This window comes from Crocuta crocuta, unplaced genomic scaffold (genome assembly GCF_008692635.1).
Source record: "Crocuta crocuta isolate KB4526 unplaced genomic scaffold, BGI_CrCroc_1.0 scaffold266, whole genome shotgun sequence".
Taxonomy (NCBI): Eukaryota; Metazoa; Chordata; class Mammalia; order Carnivora; family Hyaenidae; genus Crocuta; species Crocuta crocuta.
Genome location: NW_027531005.1, coordinates 2,138,961 through 2,154,439, shown reverse-complemented (window position 1 = coordinate 2,154,439; position 15,479 = coordinate 2,138,961). Strand labels below are relative to the sequence as shown.

The 15,479-nt window shown below is 45.0% G+C and overlaps 1 non-coding gene across 1 annotated transcript; it reads left to right on the top strand.

Moving 5' to 3' along the window:
- The first annotated feature begins 378 nt into the window (after positions 1 to 378).
- TRNAK-CUU (transfer RNA lysine (anticodon CUU)) lies at positions 379 to 451 on the top strand. The gene has a single exon. It is a non-coding gene; the product is annotated as a tRNA-Lys (tRNA).
- The last annotated feature ends 15,028 nt before the right edge of the window (positions 452 to 15,479 follow it).

Genomic DNA, 15,479 nt, shown 5'->3' with positions numbered 1-15,479 from the left:
TTCCCAACAAATTTCCAAGTTTAGATGAGCATATGTTGCCTGCTAAGGAGGCCAGCGTAGATGGTGGGGGAGTTCTGGAGCCCACACAACATCTACCTTTTGTATCAGACATAAAGCAGATCAAGTCATATTTCATTTACAAGTATCCTCCCTTACAGCTCTGTTAGTAATGGTTCCTGGCAATGTTGACATCTGATTGAGGGTGGTTTGGTGAAGCTTTAGTCATGGGGAAAAAAAAGGGCAACAATTTGGATAGCAGGCATCACAACAGGAAGATGCTAAGCACATTGAGAATAGAGCAGACTTCTTTGGCCAAAGGGGAATTGACCTATGGCTCCATCCATCCTCCACACAGCATAAAACTGTGAAGGCGAAGGTGCCTGGTTGGCTCAGTTGGTAGAGCATGTGACTCTTGATCTCAGGGTCGTGAGTTCAAGCCCCACCCAGGGCATAAAGTTTAAGAAAAAAAGTTTGTGAAGACAGGTGAGGGGTGGGATGGGGCAGAATGCAGGGGTGCTGGAGAATGGGCTGGCTTCCATGAGCACTGTGGAATGGTGGGTGGGTGCTAGGGTTTCCTGGGAAGGGCAATGGGGCCAGAGTGTGCCTGGGCTTGACCCAAGCTTAGGATTTTGCATTTTACTTATTTGTTTTTTTAATATTTATTTTGACAGAGAGAGAGAGAGAGAAAGCAAGGGAGAGGCAGAGACAGGGAGAGAGAATCCTGAGCAGGCTCTGAGCTGAGCCCGAGCCCCATGAACCATGAGATCATGACCTGAGCTGCAATCAAGAGTCAGACGCTCCTTTCGCTTAGGTCATGATCTCGCGGTTCGTGGGTTCGAGCCCCGCGTCGGGCTCTGTGCTGACTGCCAGCTCAGAGCCTGGAGCCTGTTTCAGAGTCTGTGACTCCCTCTCTCTCTGACCCTCTCCTGCTCACGCTGTCTCTCTCTCTCTCTCTCTCCTAGAAATAAATAAAACATTTAAAAAAAAAAAAAAAGAGTCAGACGCTCAAGGACTCAACTACCGAGGCTCCTGCATTTTGCATTTTAATGTGCAGACAAAGAGGAGTCACTGGCAAGATTAGGGCTTGAATTACTACACAGCTGAGATCTAGTGGCTCACGAACCTCTTCCAAACGGTGCGGTATTGAATTCATTTAGCATAACTGAATATTTTAGATAACAAACTTGCTCAAGAAATATGGCGAAGTCTTTCTCTCTCCCAAGATACAGCTTGCAGCCGCAGCCTCTGGAGGAAGCTACCACCCGGTTGACGCGAGTGGGGTCCCTCCTGTCACCACTGACACCCATGGGGTGGTGACGGGGCTGAGATCGGCAGCGGCCATGGAACAGAAGAGCTGTCACTCCCTCAGCAAAGAACAAGGATCCCTGACACGGACCCCAGCGGGGACAGTCTGCACACTTGGACTTGGCAGGGTTCCCAGCTGTTTTAAGCACCTGGTGGTCTGTGACAACGGTGTCCCACAGGCTACTGGCCCAGGGCTTTCAGACGTCAAACACCGGAGAAGTCCCCAGTGTAAATGTTGGGGGCTAACATAGGGTTGTCATTTTTAAATCTCGACAAGTAGGGCTTAAATTAAAAAAAAAAAAAAGTGTTAATCTACCATCCACAATCGGCATCATTTCATAAAGAAAAGATATTTTAGTGCCAAAAAAGGCAGGAAGGAAATCATTACAGAATACAGGACAGTCTTTTAGAATGAAAAATTTAGTTTCTTAAAAAACTCCCCAGATTGATCTTATTTTGTATCACTTGTCCCCAGTCTGTTAAAAAAAAAAAAAAAAAAGGGAAATGGGGTGCGAGTGATATTCGGAATTAAAGGACCTGGATTCAAGTTCCAGCTCACTCATCGTGTCCATGGCTTAGAGTGAGCCACTTCCGGTCTCTCGGCCTTGGGTTTCTCCACCACTCTCATCACTGGTAAGACTCAAGTGAGACTCCATGTAGGGAAGGGCTTAGTGAATCAGGAGACAGGCAGAGGTCAGCCGCACCCAGACTCTGGATGGCTTCCAAGGCTCATGAGAGCAATGGGTGCCCAAGGGAAGTTGGGAAGCCTGGTGTGTTTTCAGGTCATCCTTTGGGCTTGGACCTGGGCCTGACAGAATGGACCCCTACCATACAGTCTCAGCCCCTCTTCCTCTTTAAGTTGATATCTGGCAGACCCCAAGCCTCCCAACACCTTCCAGAGCTAAAGTTTAGTAAGCACGCACCCCCATTCTGAAACTCATGCCAGTCAAGCCCTTAAAATGCATTAAACCCTTTCTGCAAGTCCCATGTAGCCTGGAATATGGAGGAGGTTCAGAACATGGAAACTGGAAATCTAGTTTCTGAGGTGGGCGTGGTGGCTAGACGGAAACAGGTAGGGCCTTGACTGTACAGCAAACTGTGCGGTATGTATAATTAGAGGTAAGGCAGCATATAGTAAGGAGGTTCTTCAGGAGACTGCCCTGAGAACACAACTTAGTGTAAATACTGTGGGCTTTTAAGGCAGGCAGACCTGGGTTCAAAACTCCAGCTTAGTTCTGATGAATGGTGGGATCTTGGGCTGGTTATTTAGCCTCTCAGAATTTTAGTCTCCTCATCTGTAAAAGGGGGAATGGTAATACCTGGGCTTATTGTAGGATAAAGTGAGTGCCTGATACACGGTAGGTTCCAGGAACTGTTAGTTCCCAGGGGGGGACCCGGAGTAGCAAAGTGCGGCATGCTACCGCCATCTGGTGGCAGATTTTGGAGTTGCAAATAATAGGCTCCAGAAGAAAACAGTTCAGGATGATGGTTTGCTTTCTCTTAATTCGGCTTAAATAACAGGATGTACAAAGATGGTTAAAACCTAGGAGAAATCTAATAAATGGGTGAGAGTGGGAAGGCATCCTGTTCAGAGAGAATAACATGAAAAAAAAACAGGGATTACATTGAATTTTGGATGGAGAGGTATAGTAAAGAGATTCAAGAGATTTGTTGTTTCTCATATTGCCACAAGCTTTCCACAAGTAGGCAGTGGACAGGGACATGCTTGACCCCAGGGCGTGGCCAGATATGACATTACCCCTATCATCCCGGCTTTAGATGATCATGGCTTTTATGACCCTATACTCAGTCCTGCGGTGAAGAGGTTTCCTGTGGTTGTCTGAGGACATCTCCACCAGGGGAGTGGCCTGAGGGCCTGTGGATTCTGCAGGAGCTGGATGTATGGACATCTCCAGTCCTGCCCAATGAGGAACCACATTCGCCCAGCCACCACGCCCATTGGCTACTGATACGTCTCAATGGGGACCCCAAGGGGGTTCTTAGGAAAAGGTTGGGGTATACACAGCCTATAACTTCAAAAAGAGAATCACGAAATTATGCTGTTTGATAGGAGTGAAGGTATTCTTGGGTCTGTAGCATCCTCTGGGTGAAAAGCAGCAGGTACCATATGCCACTTACAGATATCCTTCAGCACTGCTCAATGCTCTACAAAGGCTTCTGTTTCCTGGAGGGCTTGGGTATGATTGGGCATAGATGGCTTGTCCAGAGTCCCTCCTATTCCTTTACTGACATCCCCATGCCAGCTGGCCAGCTACGATCAGGGACCCAAAGCAGTTTTCGCCATGTAATGCTGACTGATTTGTACTTGGAGTTGAACCTACAACCTTGGCCTCATCCTTCCTGTGTTCTAAAGGCTGAGATCGCGAACTCAGAAGAAAATGTTAAATAAACCACTGATGTGTACATGCATGCACACACACAAATAGTGAGATGCCAACGTGAAACGGACTCAGGTAAGTAAAGTAGCTTTGTCTTGAGCAGAGCTGACCCCTCACGGGTGCAGCAGAGTATCAGGGACACAGCCAGAGGACTTGGCACTGTCCTCGATCCTCCTACGAATTCCACCCCCTTTCTCTTATCTTCTTTCCCACAGAAACACAGTCCTGCCAAATCCACAACTGAAGCCAAAAGGGCGTCCGGGAAGCTTCCTTGCGCAGTCCATTTCAGACTTCTAAGTGACACCCTCCTGGTGACTGAAGCGGGGGCTGCATGGCTGCCAGCTGCCCCTGGTCCCAGGAAATCCAATCTGAGCCCCGGGCGATGAAAGCCATGTGCAGCAAATCCTCAGCTAATGTGTCACTTCCTGGCATAAGTCCTGGTCAGCACACGCTTTGGCCTTTGTGGGTCAGCCCGAGGGTCTTGGCAAGCTGGGGACCCTGCTGACCTTGGCTGCTGTTTGAGCTAAAAGAGCTGTGAGCCCCAAGTTTAGGGGCTATTATTACGATAAAATATGCATAACATAAAAAGTACCATTTTAACCGTTTTCAAATATATGCTTGGTGGCATGAAGTACGTTCACAGCGGTGTGTGAGCATTGCCCCTACCCATTTCAAGAATTGTTTCATCTTCCCAAACAGCAAGTCTGCACCCATTAAACAATAACTCCCCATCCCTCTATCTCCTAGCCCCTGGAACTTTCTGCGTTTACGAATTTGCCCATTCTGGTACCTCATATACGTGGATTCACACAATATTTGCCCTTTTGCGTACAGCTTAGTTCACTTACTGTTTTTAAATTTCATCTGTTCCAGCATATGTCAGAATTTTGGGACTTCTCTAAAGCTGAATAATGTTTCATTGGATGCATACATCACATTTTGTTTATCCATTCCTCTGTTGATAGACATTAGGGCTGCACCCATCTTTGGGCTACTGTGGGTAATACTTTCACAAACACTGGGGTGCAAGTATCTGTTTGAATCCCTGGTTTCATCTCCTTTGGATGTATACTGCTTCCTGGATCATATTCTGTGATTCTGTGATTAACTTTCTGGGGAATCACCACATAGTTTTCTACAACAGCTGTGCCATTTTATGTTTCCACCAGCACTCTCCCCAGTGCTTGTCATTTTCCTTTTTCTTTCTTCTTCTTTTTTTAATGTTAGCCATCCTACCTTCCTAAAGGGTGTGAAGTTTGTGGGCTGTTGTTTTTTTAAGTTTATTTATTTTGAGAGAGCAAGTTTGTGTGCACGTGCAAGCAGGGGAGGGGCAGAGAGAGAGTGAGAGAGAGGATTCTGAGCAGTCTCCTTTCTGTCAGCACAGACCGCTTAGCCAGGGTACTCGGTCTCACCAACCATGAGATCATGACCTGAGCGGAGAGCAACAGTCCACCTTTAATGGAGTGAGCCACCCAGGCACCCCAGATGCACTTTCTTTCTTGTTCTGTGCGCTGTAGGGTGTTTAAGCAGTATCCTTGGCCTCTCCCCACTAGATGTCAGTAGCACCTCCTCCTGAATAGTGACACTCAAAGGTCACTGCCAAAAAGTGCCTGGCGAGGCAGGACATGAAGTCAGGACTCGCTAAAGTCAGCCTGGCACGTCAGGAGGAGAGCGGGGGCCGCCCCAGTTACTGTGGGCCAAGTATCAGGACTTGTAGTTCCAACTTGCTCACTGTCTCAGTTTGGATTTGTGGTCTTTCCATCTAAAAGAGGAGTTCAAAAGGAGCTCAATTGGTGCTATGCTACAGAAAGCACGGCATTTTTCTGCCATACCGCTAGGGGGCCCTGTTGATCAAGAAAGGCTCAGGATGGTGGCTGGGCTCTGTGGCTGGCGAGGAGAGCAGGGGGCTTGAGAGGAGACTTTTAATAAGATGGTGCTCAAAAGCTCAGGTTCATATTCCTAAAAGCACATCCCTGCTTCTAGGAGCCCTCACCCTTTTACACCCCTGCTGGCTCCATGGGAAGGCTAGTTGCCTTTCCCTGCCACATACTCCATGTTGCAGATTCTTTCTTTGACATTGCTTCCCTCCAAGGCTGAACTTGAAAGCCCCCATCAAATTTCATAGATTGGAATACAAGTACTCCATCTGTAATATTACAGAAGTATCCAGTTCACCGAGCCTGCTGACATTCCGAGGTATCTAGCCACGATACCTTAGTATCTGAATCATGTCTTACTTAGTTCCTGAATCATGGCAGCACATAGATGCCCTACATCTGTCTGCACGCTTAGAGTCATGCACTGCTCATGCTCTGCTGGCACTTAGAATCCATTCCCACCCCCACTCTATGCTCCCTTCAATATTGCAAGGGAGGAGGAGCCAAACACTGCCTTCCCATTCTTTCCTAGAGCTAGGGCCCTGGGTGCAATTCAGGTTGTGGCACTGAAGTGAAACTGCAAGACTAGTGGAGAAGCAAGCAGAGGTCATTTGCTAGCTTGGCAGCTGTTGGAAGGTCAGTCAGAGGTGAACTTATGTGGTGTTTCACTCCACACCCAGGGTCTAGCCAGTGCTTGAGAAGTGTGAGCCAATTGTGTGGTGTCATTAGCAGTAACAGCTTCCTGTCCTGTGAATACAGCTAGAGTAATTTAATCTCGAAACCAGTAGCCTAAGGTTGGCCCCCTTCTGCCCACCTAATAATTATGAGAGTGCCTGATTCCCAATGTTCAATCCCTTTCAGCCATCTATAGCGGTTCTGTTTCTTGCATTGAACTCTGCCCGACACATGTACGTTTACTCACATGCACATATTCCTGACTGCCTTCCCATGATGCTTCTTTATGTTTAGGTACTATTTATTGCTCATTTGTTGAGTGGTAGAATGTGCCAAGTGCTCTTGGAGGTTGTCATCAAAAGGAATCTCCTACTGATCTTACAAAAATAGACTCTGGAACTTAGAACAATACAAACAAATAGTCGCTAAGTTCTGTGTTATTGAACACCACCGAGGTCTCTTGGCAATCAGAAGGAATGGGACCAGTGGAGTTACTTTACTCAAATAGGTTTGAGTGAGACCTGAAGGACAGGTCAACCCTGGGTAGGTGCAGAGAAGGGGGGCAGTAGGATGTGAGAAAAGACAGGCAGGGAGTGACATCTCAAAGGGTCAAAACTTGGATTGATGTTCTCACTTTGCCGCCTCTTCTAATTGGGTCAAGGATTGGATCTCTGAGAGCCAAACTTTACCTGGTTTGCAAAACAAGAAAACTCTAGAGGGTTGTTGTGAGGACTAGATGAGATTATAAAATAGATCTCTATCTATATATCTATACCTCTGGATATCATAATGTACTACACAGATGTAGGCTCGGCGTTCTCTATTTAGCCCTGAAGACCCAGCACCTCACGTCCACACCCTGTTCTGATGCTGGCTTGAATGGCCAGCATCCAGGGGTCTCTTGCTCTCTCAGTGGATCTCACATTGGGTTCACCCAACAGAAGGCTTTCACAGGAGACTAGAAGGTGAGAGGAAAGAGGGGCCAGAGCCCTTTCACCAACTCCTTCCCTTCCAGGCACACTGTGATCCTATAGCAAAGGCTGCAGCTTCTGGAAGCCTGCTGTCTGTCTCCCAGAGTTAGAACTTGATCAAGTTGTAATGGTGGCTCCAGGTCACCTGAATTCTCCTTTGCTGGCTTCCCTACTTCACCCACACCATCGAACATTGTCTCTTTGATAAGCTTTCTTCAAACACCTTTTTGGAAGGTGCTATTTACTTCCTGCCATGATTCCAGCAGATGCAAAATGTAAGCTGCTGTATTCAAATATTCCCCTTGACTACGAACCTGTGATAATTCCCTGCTGTTTAATAAGGTCAAGCCCAAAGTCATTTTAACAGCACGTGAAAAATGCAATTAAGGAAGTGAATCCACAAGGCATGATTTACAGATTATCCTGCTACTTCTCCTGGCAACCATGTGCACAAAGGAGACTTGAAGCCTCAGGTTGAACACGGGGCCAGTTGGAGTGGCAAAGGGATGGTCTTCCACTTCTTTCATTTCAGTCCCCTACTTCTAAGCCAGATAAACAATTCCAGAATATTCTTCCTGTCCTTTTCTTTCCCTGTTTCTCCTTGCCTCCATTTCTACATGCTCCCCCTTTTCTTTTCCCTTTTAAAATCCAAAGGTGAGCACTGGAGGGGAAGCATGACCTTAGGTGAAAGGTGGACATGGTGAACCATTGGGAAATTTCTTAGGCTTTAAAGCCCCATGGTTCATTGGGCAGCTAACCTACCAGACGAGGCAACTAGTAGATGGCTCTTTGGATAACAGGAGATCCAGACGGGGAGAGAGGTGGAAGAGGTACAAATCACAGAAGGGCTATGCAGTCTAATCCTACTCAGTGCCTGTCTGGCATTTTTTCTCCATCCCTCTTTCATCCAAGGTGAAGTGTCAGAGGTCAAGACTCCATTTTCAAGGACTAACGACACCACCTTTCAGAGATATAGACATGCTATACCTATGCTGACCTAAAACCATTTTTAAAAATATTAATAGTGGTGTCACAGAGGCTTAGCCTCTGATAAGGAATTACAGCCAAGTATGGTGGTAAAGCATAGGTTGGACATGAACACACCCTATCTTATTGCATCCCACAAACTTTACTGAGCACCTACTCTCTTTGGGATCCTCTAGGACTCTGATAAAGGATAAATTTTATTATGTAAGGATTATCCTTTGGCTGTGGCTTATGGCAGGGGCTATTTCTTGCCAGGGACCTTTGCTAACTGGCTTACTTCAAGGACAGGCTCAAATTTTGTCTTCCTGAAGCCTTTCCTTTATCTCCAGCAATGTGATAATAAGCCTTTATTTGGCATTTACACAAATGGAAGAATGTGTGAACCCCTCCAGGTTGTCTTTTCCCCCCACACATTTGCCTAGGGACTGAAATCATGTTGTATATTTAAATGATTCCCAACAATGCCAAGCACAGGGTTGCATAGGAGTCAAATGAGAAAAATCTTGTGAGTTAGAAGATACTCTCAGGAGGGGCCTATCTCCGAACACCTCCATTTCCAGGTGAGGAAACAGACACATAGATACAATCAATTTACTTACAAAGCTCGGACCAGAATTCAGATCACTGGATGTCCAATTCTGTATTCTTCCACTGCACTATGCAGCTTTCTGATAGCTTGGAAGCTGGCCAGCTCTGAGGTATTTGTACTGACCCTCAGGTCAAGGGTGAGAAGAGCATGGCAGATCACAGAGGAATGAGTCACCAGGAGCCTGTCTGCTCTGAAGATTCTAGAAAGTGCTGGAATCTGGTAGCTCATTCTGGTAGCTGATTCGTAAGTGTTGGACGCATACAAGAAGACATTTCTCTTTTGTATCTGGAAAAGAGGTATGGCAGGTATGAGAGGCCAGCTCCCTGGACACGCTCCCCAGGCCATGATGGGATGGTGACCTCCATATTGTGGGCTTTTAAAAGTAGGAATTATCCATGTATCCCTGCACTGCTAATCCATGCGGATGGGAATTTCCTACTTAAAGTTAGCATTTAGATCTACCATCTAAACTTACCATATAATGACAGATGGATGCACTTTCTCTGTCTCTCCATACCTTTTCACTGACCAGAGCCTTACACATTTCTGCGGAGGTGCATCGCTTTCCAATCAGAAAAAAAATCCTTCAAGAAAATGGTACCTCCTCAAGGTCTGCAACAGCTCAGCTCTTGGGTATTTTCTCTGATTCATTCAATCACAACAGCAAACCAATACTCTAAACACAGATTGTATTCTGTTCATTCAACCAATATCTATTCCCTGCTTACCATTGGTCAGACCCGCAAAAGGCACTGAGGATAAAACAGCCAGCATGACACAGTCCCTGTTCTCAAGGAGCTTAGTATTTGGTGGGGAAGATAGTCAATTACACTACAGAGTGATGAATGATAGGATGGACATGACCCAGTGCAATGGGGCAGATGGCCCAGTCTTGGGATGGGGTACAATGTGGTGGTTGGGCTTCTTTACTAAAGAAAATAACATCAAACATAAATTGGAGAGATTAGCAGGAGCTAAGGAGATATAATTGGGGGTTGGTGGTGGAAAAAGTAGCCTAGACAGGAAAACTGCATATACAAATTCTTGGAGACCTTCCTGTATATCCAGGAAGTGGCAAGTTGAATAATGTTACCAGAACATGAAGTTCAAGGGTGAAATAGCAAGAGATGACACAGAGAGGGCAAGACAAGTTTAGCTCAAGCGTGGCCTTGTAAACCACATGAAGAGGATTGAATTTTATCTTAACAGCAGTGGGGAAGCCAGTGAGGGGGAGAGAGTCAGCAGGGATGCGACACAATGTGATCAGGTCCCAGGTGAGAGATCACATAAAGCCAATAACTATAATAATGATGATAACTATTAGTATTGGCATAGCTGTATTCAATGGAAGGGCAATTTTCTCCATTGAGGAGGTGAGTTGAGATAACATCCAACTTGTAAGAGTCTAGGTTTGTAATATTAGGTGGTTCAGTGATCATCTTTACCAGTAATTGTTCTAAGAATTTTCCTAAGGACATACACTAAAAGGTAAACAGATATTTATCAGGCACAAAGATATTTATCAACACATTATTTACATAAGTGAAAACTTTGAAATCTTCAAAATTTACAATAAGGGGATTAAATCAATTATCTCTAAAATGAAATAGTAAGCAGCTATCAGTATAAAGTCACCAGAGATTCTTTCGCTGACGTGGAAATATATTTATAAGTAAAAAAGGCAAGGCCTAGGGCAGGAGTACATGTGTGAATTACATGAAATTTTTATATTTTCCTTTATACTTTTAAATACAATTTTATACAATCTACATTTATCATCAAAAAGATTATTTGGAATAAAATATTTTGATGACAATGACCATCCATGCACTTTTCTGAGTCTCATTTATGGACTAATTTGGAGGGGCAGATACGCAACAGACATGCACCCATACGGTTGTACACATTAATTTCTGACTTCCTTCCAATTGGTCAATGCCCTGGCATCTGCTTGGCTAAATATATATTTTTTAATGTTTGTTTATTTTTGAGAGCCAGAGAGAAACAGAGTACAAGCAGGGGTGGGGCAGAGAGAGAGGGAGACACAGAATCTGAAGCAGGCTCCAGGCTCTGAGCTGTCAGCATAGAGCCGAATGTGGGGCTTGAACCCATGGAGTGTGAAATCATGACCTGAGCCAAAGTTGGACGCTTAACCGACTGAGCCACCCAGGCACTCCTAAATATTTTTAATATCAACCCTGGAGNATTTATCATCAAAAAGATTATTTGGAATAAAATATTTTGATGACAATGACCATCCATGCACTTTTCTGAGTCTCATTTATGGACTAATTTGGAGGGGCAGATACGCAACAGACATGCACCCATACGGTTGTACACATTAATTTCTGACTTCCTTCCAATTGGTCAATGCCCTGGCATCTGCTTGGCTAAATATATATTTTTTAATGTTTGTTTATTTTTGAGAGCCAGAGAGAAACAGAGTACAAGCAGGGGTGGGGCAGAGAGAGAGGGAGACACAGAATCTGAAGCAGGCTCCAGGCTCTGAGCTGTCAGCATAGAGCCGAACGTGGGGCTTGAACCCATGGAGTGTGAAATCATGACCTGAGCCAAAGTTGGACGCTTAACCGACTGAGCCACCCAGGCGCTCCTAAATATTTTTAATATCAACCCTGGAGGAGAATTTATATCACCCAAAGATTAATTTCTGCACAGACATCTTCCTCAGAACACGTATATAGTTTCAGCGGAAAAGTCATAGGTTTTAATGCTGGCCCTGATTCTTACTAGCTGGATGACCTTAGGCAGATTGTTTTAATCTTCTGAGACTTATTTACAAAGTGGAAGTAAGAAATACCTACCCCAGAACCTACGCAGGGTGATTGTGAGACTAAACAAAGGTGAGTAAAGCCTCTGGCCCCAACGAGACATAGTTGGCCTCATCTTTCTCTACACAAAGGATATTTGAGTTGCCATATTGCCTGTTGGCTAGCCTTGTAGTCATGGGATCCCCAGATAGACCTTGGCCTGACAGTGAATTTGTAAAGTATCTGTTATGTCTGCAAAGCCTTTTTTGACTACCAAAAAGCTGGTGAATTTTTTCAGGAATTTCTGGTTTCATTGCTGTTTTCCAACAATGGCTGAGCCATTACCGATATGGAGCATCCTTTAGGTGACTTCATTCAACTGCGGAAACTTTCCACCAACATTCACTACCAGCACAGAGTCCTCAGATTGCATCTGATTGGGCATGCACAACGCTTAACATATCCATGAAAATAGACCTTTCCTGGGATTTTCCATCAAAGTGGATGGAAAATCTACTTCAGAGGAAGCTTTGTTGGTAGGGTTTTAATTCTGTGGTAGGGGACATGTGTATGACGGGTTGTGATGACCAAGTCCATTCAAATGGAAAAGCCTGCTGTCTACTAACGATCTAACTCAAATTTCCCAAGATCTCGTATTACAAACACAGTTGTTCAGTTAGATGGAACTCTTTATTTGTGTGCAATGGCAGGTTGTCTATACAATAAATAGGATTCATTTGTAGACAAGAAAGAGATAGCAAACATCTTAATGCATGTTGCTGTTGTTATTGTCTTCCATCAGAAGTAAATTTTAACACTACTCGATCACCTCGTGTAGGACACAGGTTGGCCAGTTTCCGTGGTAGATCCAGGATGGCTGCCTGTCTTTGCCTGCAAGGGGTGAGGGTTTCAGGCCACAGGACAAAGCAAAGTTAATAGAGGGGGCACTGAGGAAGGTCATCCTGTGTGGGCAAAGCTGATGGTGATCACAAGTGTTTCTGAATTCTGAAGAAGTGAGATGTCTTCTAATTTTCCAGGTCTGGAAACCTGGGAGTAGAATTGCATGAGTCACAGCTGTGCACGGAAGGTTTTCATGGTGGGTTTAGGGCATCAGTGATTCATTTCTCTGCATCATTTAACACTGACCAGGCAGTGCTCAGACTTGCCCAAGACCCTGTGTACACAGGGATGTCGGCCTTTTGCAACTGACAGTTCCAGCCTGAGAATAGGCAGGGAATGCTCTATGAGCACTGGACATGTCCATTTATATGAACATACAGCACTGCTAAACAAAGGGCAGATGCGTGGAGCCCTCTCCCCTCCAAGCCAAATCCCACCTGGGAGGTTGGATTCCTAAACTGTAGCAGATTGTAATCTGGGAGCTGGGAAGGGGTTTGGAGTGTGGAAGGGGGAGGCATTTGAGGTGGGTGCCACGGGGTGGGAGAGCTGGCTAATGGCTAATGATGCTGAGGAAGAAGGCAGAAAACGGAAACTCAGGGTAGACCCACAACGGTGCATGGTGCACTTGCTGACATTCAGTTCTGTCAGCATCTCTCTCTTCAAGAAGGCAGAGGATTTTATAATATATTTCAGAAAGTGTCAACATTCTCATCAATAATGAGAAAACTTTATTTTTCTATTTTTAGATGCCTGGCAATTATCAGATCCTAGGAGAGGTACAAGGCAAGATGCCTGCCAGGGGAAGCTGGGCTTTTGTGGGCAGAAGAAGGAATTAAAAATGCAAGGTGGCTTCAGCTAAGTGCCAAATAAATGATTTAAGCAGTAATTGCCTTGCAATTGAAAGAAAGGAAAATAATCAGGGCTCCCTGAACTACCCTGTCCTACACCATATGACCAGCTTCCTAGGGAGGAAAGAGGTATTTGTTGAAAGCATGATGGAACTGTCAAAAATCCAAGCAATCAATTACATAAATTTTGAAGCATAAGTCACAATTCTATTTGCTCTGCAAAAGTGTAAAATTTACAATTTTTCATTAAGATAGAAACTAAGAACCCACTACTGCTTCCTCTAAGAGAGTTATGCACACCCCTTGCATGATCCCCTGGTTTTAATCATGCTTATCTGTGCGGCTGTCTTTGTTACCAGCGTTTGTCATTTGAGGTGATAGAGGGGCCATTGGTCATCAGGTTAACTCGAGGGTGGATTTCTTTCTTGCACTTTCTGATAGGATCATTGGCACAGACTTGTACCTAATGAGGCAATTAAACAGAGAAATAGTCATGAGGAAAAGTAGATGATATGAACCCACCAGGAGTTTACAATGTTGGCAAATCACCTTGTCAGAAACATCAAGGACTAGCATCAAGAGACTTGAAGAACTTAGGCAGGGAGAGAGGCCAGGAATGGTTCTTCCAGTGAGGCCAAGACTATGACGAAAGATGTGGACGTAGGTCTGGATGGGCATCAGGGGACAGCAGAGAAAGGGCGTGTCTGACACAGATGTTTCTCTGCAGGGACTTGTAAGCATGTGAGTGGCATGGGGTGAATGAGAAGACATGCTGTTGTGGTCTGAGTTCTCTAAAGCACACTCTGAGTGAGGAATTGGGTACAAGTAGTTTATTCAGGAAGTGATCTCAGGAAGCATGGTGAGCAAATGGGAAAATGAGATGGGTGGAGGGAAAGCCAAGGCAGGCGTGTTTTCACTTGGACCCACGGGGTCTGCAGAGAGACTTGAGGAACACCAAAGTGTTCTTTTTTCTTGGAATCGATCATTTATCACAAAATGAACAATTTCAGTTTTTAAACATATAATCACTTTTTCTTCATGCTTAACTGGGAATGAGTAAGTGGAATTTTATTCAAACTTCACAAATACCCTCCCATTTAGCCTGAGATGCAAGTTCAACCCTTGCCAAACAGGTGAGCATCTGAAAATAGAGCTGGGAACAAACATGCATTTATCAAACAGAATGAAAGCACTCCAATGAAGGTGACAATGAATAGCGATGTAGCCATGAGTAAGACTTTTGGCATTAGGAAGCTGAAGTTTTGATTCATCCAATTCCATCTTACTGGCTTGAAGTTTGCTCCTGGACTCTAATTCCGGGGCACTTCTGGCTTCCCCAGGAATAAGTTTTGTGTGCTCCTAGTGTCCCAGAGGAAACCTTCAGAAGAGACAGATGCCTGGCTGGCTTAGCCATCACCCTGTATGGGAACATCCCACTGAGCTGCAGGTGACTTTAGGTGTGCCGAGGAGAGACATGTGGGTGTCATCAGCTTCTGCCATTGTTCTTCCTGCCTTCAAGGAAACTCTTAGAAAGGGACCTTGGTTCCTGTATCCCCAGCTTCCTCCTTCTCCCTCTTCCTGTGCTTCATGTGGTCTCCCTTCCCACTCCACCTCCCCAGAGGCAGGGACTCTGTATACTTTCCAGGTAACTGAGTGGGGCAGGAGCTCACAGGTAGCATTTGTCTCTCAGTAGGTGTCCAAGGAAGGAATTTTTAATTATGAAATTTCATAATATTGAGAAATATGTTTTGGGAGAAGATAGAGATCTACCCAGAGGCTTGACATAAGTTATCTTCTAGGCTTCTGCCAGATGTCAGTTAATTCATAGCCTTTGGGAAACTGTTATGTTTTGTTCCTGAATGCATATCCTCATTTTATTTTCTGCAAGACTGAGAACCAGGGGCCAGTCTTCTGTTGACATTTGGAATTGCCACAACTGTAAAGTGACAGTGATATTAGCTGGGCACCAATCTGTGAGTTGAGAGTAAGAAAAGAAATAAGTTTTTAAAACATTAATCAGAAGAATTCTTTCCAACAGGCAATCTTTCCTGCTCTTACAAGGGCAGCCGAGGAGCTGAAATGATCACAGAAACTATCAGCCAAGGATGTAGCAAGTCATCCTGCACCTGAAATTATGAAATTCTCTGTTCTTGACACATG